Source organism: Stomoxys calcitrans, chromosome 4 (genome assembly GCF_963082655.1).
Source record: "Stomoxys calcitrans chromosome 4, idStoCalc2.1, whole genome shotgun sequence".
Lineage (NCBI taxonomy): Eukaryota > Metazoa > Arthropoda > Insecta > Diptera > Muscidae > Stomoxys > Stomoxys calcitrans.
The window spans coordinates 113,918,637-113,924,698 of record NC_081555.1 but is presented as its reverse complement, the minus strand read 5'-3'; positions in this window follow the sequence as shown (position 1 = coordinate 113,924,698).

Below are 6,062 nucleotides of genomic sequence, written 5' to 3'. Positions count from 1 at the left end.
TTTATTTTCAAAGACAATCTCTTTCCGTAATGGTGCTGGACGAAGCAATACTTTTTCTGCTTCCTTTTAAACTTTAGAGTATTGCTTAAAAATCGCATAATTCTTGGCAAAAAATTTTAAAAAACACAACGCGAATTTCCAATTGCTGTAACTTCCTTAGTTTTGCAAACTTTAGAATTTCTCCCACACCGTTGGATTCGTGAGGAAAATCGCTTTCCGCAATTAGGCCAGAAAAAGCGATACTGTAAAGTTTTCTGTGAGACACATAGCAAAAACAAATTTTTTTAGGCGTAAAAATTCAAAGCCGTTTTCATGGCCAAAAACGCTGTAAATCTTTAATTTTTTCGAATTTCGAAAAATTTTTTGCATTCCGCAGTTCGAAATTCGAAGAAGATTCGCACAATAAACAGAATTACTTAAAAATCAAGATTTTAATTTTTTTCGCATTTTTTAGCATGAAAATTTGCAATTTTTGTTGCGAAAAAAAGTTTTCGAGTTGAGTATACAGAATCGAAGATTATGGCAAAAAATTCGGATTAGTGCAACTCCCAGGTTTTTTCTCCAAAAAACATGCTCAAAATCGCATAATTAATATCCGAGGGCCTTTAGAGGGTGTAATTCTTATCCGATTTGGCTGAAATTTTACATGACGTGTTTTGTTATGATTTGGCTGAAATTTTGCATGACGAGTTTTGTTATGATTTCCAACAACTGTGCTGAGTATTGTTCAAATCGGTCCATAACCCTATATAGCTGCCATATACACCGATCTGGGATCTTGATTTCTTGAGCCACTAGAGGGCGCAATTCTTATCTGATTCAGATGAAATTATGCACGACGTATTTTATTATGACTTTCAACAACTGTGCCAAATAAGGTACAAATCGGTTCATAACCTGATATAGCTGTTATATAAACCGATCTGGGATCTTGACTTCTTGAGCCTCCGGAGGGCGTCATTATTATCCGATTTGGCTGAAATGCTGGACAACGTCTTCTCACATGACTTTCGTCATTCGTGTCAAATATGGTATTTATAGCCTGATACAGCTCCCATATAAACCGATTTCACGATTTTACTTCTTGAGCCCCTAATAGGCGCGATTCTCATTCGAATTGGCTTACATTTTACACAATGACTTCTACTGTGGTTTTCAGCATTCAATTCGATTATGGTCCAAATCGCACTCTCACTTGATATAGCTCCAATATCATCGCAATTTTTTTATATCCTTCACCACTGCTGTGGTACAGGGTATTATAATTTAGTGCATTTGTTTGTAACACCCAGAAGGAAAAGAGATAGAACCATTGATAAGAATAACGATGGACTCAGAATCACTTTCTGATTCGGCTTGGCTATGTTCATCTGTCTGTCTCTCTGTCTGTCCGTCTGTCCATATTAAATTGTGTACAAAGTACAGATCGCAGTTTTCATCCGATCGTCCTAAAATTTAGTACAGGCATGTTTTTCGGCCTAGAGGCGAAGCCTATTGAAATTGGAAAAAATCGGTTCAGATTTAGATATAGCTCTCATACATATGTTCGTCCGATTTTCAGTAATAATGCAATAAAATGGTCATTTGTTAACCGATTCTCTCAAAATTCGGCAAGAAGGGTTGTCTCTTGACTCTCGATGTTACTAGTGAATTTCATGGAAATCGGTTCAGATTTAGATATAGCTCTCATATATATATAGCGCCCAATTTTAACTTCTAGAGTCATAGAAAGGGCATTTATTGACCAATTGTGACAAAATTTTACACAACGCCTTCTTCGACGACTATCATAACATCTGAGGTGTTTGGTCGAAGGCGATTTAGATTTAGATATAGCTCCCATATATTTGTTTGTTCGAGTTTGAGAAAAATTGCAACAAAATGCCCATTCGTTAACCGATGTTACAGCAATTTCAAAGTCTCCTTGATTTTTTTGCATTTTTCGGATATTAATTATGCGATTTTGAGCTTGTTTTTTGAAGAAAAATCATAGGAGTTGCACTAATCCGAATCTTTTGCCATAATCTTCGATACTGTATACTCAACTCGAAAATTTTTTTCGCGTTAAAAATTGCAAATTTTCATAAGGGGTTAGCCTATGCTAAAAAAATGCAAAAAAATAAAATGTGAATTTTTAAGTAATTCTGTTTATTGTACGAATCTTCTTCGAATTTCGAACTGCGGAATGCTGGAAATTTTCCGAAATTCAAAAAAATTAAGAAGTTACAGCGTTTTTGGCCTTGAAAATTACCTTGAATTTCTACACTCAAAAAAAAATTTTGGTTTTTGCTATGTTTTTTACGCAAAACTTTAGGGTATTGCTTCGTACAGCACCACTACGACAAGCGATTTTCCTCACGAATCCAACGGTGTCGAAGAAATTTTAAAGTTCGCAAAACTGAGCGTAGCAAACTCACATTGGTTTTTTGAATTTGTATACACACCACTACTGTGGTACAGGATATTACAACTCAGTGCATTGGATTGTAACATCCAGTAGGATGAAGTATAGTCCAATTGACAAGTATACCGATCGAATCCGAATCACTTTCTGATTCGATTTAGCTTTGTCCGTCTGTCCGTTTGTCCATGTTAATTTATGTACGAAGTTCAGATCGCAATTTTTGCCGATTGTTTTAAAATTTGATAGAGGCATGTTTTTCTGCCTAGATACAAAGCCTAATGAAGTTGGAAAAAATCGGTTCAGATTAAGATTTAACTCTCACATATAGATGTTCGTTTGATTTTGAGAAAAATTGCAATAAAGAGCTCATTTATTAACCGATTCTCTGGTAATTTGGCAGGAAGGATTTTTTTATAACTCTTGACATTAATGATGAATTTCATAGAAATCGGTCCAGACTTTGATATAGCTGTCATATATGTTTATCGCATGATTTTCACTTTTAGAGCCACTTCAAGCGCATTTATTGATAAATCTTTCCAAAACTTTGTTCAACGCTTTCCTCGACAACTACCACATTATCTACGAAGCTTGCTCAAAATCGGTTCAGGTTAAGATATAGCTCCCCTATATATGTCTTTCCAATTTTCAGTTATAATGCAATAAAATAGTCATTTGTTAACCGATTCTTTAGAAATTCAAGGGGAAAGATTTCCTTATGATTCTCGACACAACTGGGGAGTTTTATAGAAATCGGTCCAGATTTAGATATAGCTCTCATTTACATAAATCTCCCGATTTTTATCATTGAGCTCACTGGAAGCGTGTTTATTGACCAATATTGCCAAAGTTTGTCACAATGCTTTCCTCGGCGACTACCACAATATCTGAGAAGCTTGGTCAAAATCAGTTTAGATTTAGATATATCTCGCATAAATATGTGCGTCCGATTTTAGTTAGTTTGCAATAATGTTGTCCTTTGTCAAACGTAGTTATTACAGTTTGAACATATTTGCTCGAAATTTGGTACGGATTGTTTACCATCTGAAAACATCCGCCAAAGTCCGTCAAAATTGATTCAGAATTGGATGTAGCTCCCACATTGTACTTATAGGGTAGGTGCTGGGTATTATACAGTCGGCACCGACCGACTTTTGTCCTTCCTTACTGGTTTCAATATAAGTTTGTAATTTACAGCCCATACATATATGCCAATTTTTGCCAAGTCACTGATGCGAAAACGCAACACTTGTCTAAAATGGGTTAAAGAGCCTTATTAAAAGGGATTTACAAGTAAATACCCTGCTACAGTCCATTTATAAATCTCCACAGTTGGAGTTTTGGAACTTTTATACACTCATATGTGTTTAAGCCTTTGGATAATTAATTCTCACTACTTTCATCTGTGCTTCTTATGCTAAGTTACCACACGGCCAAAGTTTTCCTTTGTTGTAATTATGATACCCTGTAAGCTTTAGGGGGGTATGACTTTCTTGAAGCCCATATATTTTCGCAGCTTTAAGTATCACATAGGCCTTAAGCTAAAACCAAATGATGTATTATTTCTTCCATTTCAACTCAATGCTAAGGAACAAAGCTTTAACTTGTAGTTCATAGGAATTATCTCGCACCACCTAATGTTAAATTAACTAAATTAAGATACTTACCATACTCACCATATTTTCTTGTATATTCCACACACAATAATTTTCCACCTTACAGCATGGTATTTTATAATTAATTTTTATTTCCATTATTTTTATTTTTAATTCTTTAAGATATTTTTATATTTATAACTCATTTAAATTTGTTTTTTTTTTATACTGTTTGCAAAAACAAAAAAATGTACATTTGTTCATAAAAATTTTATTATGCAAAATAAAAGTTTATAAAAAAAATTATTTGTTTTACTTTATTTTACGATTTGTTATAATTTGAAATATTCTTTTTTTCTTGTCACAAAATTATTTTTTTTATTATTAATATTATTATTTGTTAAACTGTTTTCACATTTCTTTCTTTGGTTGTTTTAAAAACGGCTCTAACAATGCTTAATTTATGAAATGGAGAAAAAATACATGTTATCGAAAAATGTTTATTGTATAACTTAGAAAACGATATTGCTTCAAAATTTTAGTATTTTTTTTTTTCTGTATTTTATTTTTGTGATTTTTGTTTTCCTTTGCTTTTGCATTGTCTGCGGCTGAAACATTTGGTATTGTTGAAATTTTATTATCGGTATTTTTTTCCATACTTAAAATTAATTACGTTTTATATCAAGTTCATAAAATAGTTGTGTTTTTTAATGTTTATCCCTTATTTATTGGCTTGTTTTACTTTAGCAACAAATTGTTTTTCTTTTTCGTCATACTTGGAAATTTTTAAATTCTGTTTTGTTTGATAAGAATTTTTTCTTTCGGTGTTTTCATTTCATTGTGTTTCCATTCTTTTTTTGTCATTTTGCCTTTCAACCTACCATTGATTATTGTTTTTTTTTCTTTAATATTTAGTATTGTGAGAGGATTTTTTTTTAAGAAATTAAAATAAAATTTCATATTTACAGTTATAACATTGATTGAATTTTTCATTAAACCACTTATAAATGTTAATTTTGAAAATGGAATTAAAAAAAAACAATTAAAAGCGTGCTAAGTTCGGCTGGGCCGAATCTTATATACCCTCCACCATAGATCGCATTTGTCGAGTCCTTTTCCCCTTATCTCTTTTTAGGCAAACAAAGGATAAAAGATGCTTTTGCATCTGCATCAAGTTATGGTCTCAATTGGACCATAACTTGAATTGAATGTTGGAGACGATAGTAGAAGTCATTGTGTCAAATTTCAGACAATAGGAGTAGGAATTGCGCCCTTTAGGGGCTCAAGAAGTGACATAGGGAGATCGGTTTATATGGGAGCCGTATCAGGCTATAGACCGATTCGAACCATATTTGACACGTATGTTGAAGGTCATGAGAGAAGCCGTTGTTCAAAATTTCAGCCAAATCGGATAATAACTATGCCCTCTGGAGGGTCAAGAAGTCAAGATGCCAGATCGGTTTATATGGCAGCTATATCAGGTTATGGATTGATTTGAACCATATTTACCACAGTTGTTAAAAGTCATAACAAAACACGACGTCTTGCGAAATTTCAGCCAAATCGAATTACAATTGCGCCCTCTAGTGGCTCAAGAAGTCAAAATTTCAGATCGGTTTATATGGCGGCTATATCAGGTTATGGACCGATTTGAACCATACTTAGCACAGTTATTGGAAATCATACCCGTCGTTCAAAGTTTCAGCCAAATCGGATAAGAAATGCGCCCTCTAGACGCTCAAGAAGTGAAGACCCCCAGATAGGTTTATAGGACAGCTAAATCAGGTTATGGACCGGTTTCAACCATACTCAACACAGTTGTTGGAAGTGACAATAGAACACCTCATGCAAAATTTCAGCCGAATTGGATAAGAATTGCACCCTCTAGAGGCTCAAGAAGTGAAGATTTAAGATCGATATATATGGCAGCTATATCAATACATGAACCGGTATAGACCATTTGCAATATCAACCGACCTACACTAATAAGAAGTGTTTGTGAAAAAATTTCAAGTGGCTAGCTTTACTCCTTCGAAAGTTTGCGTGGTTTCGACAGACAGACG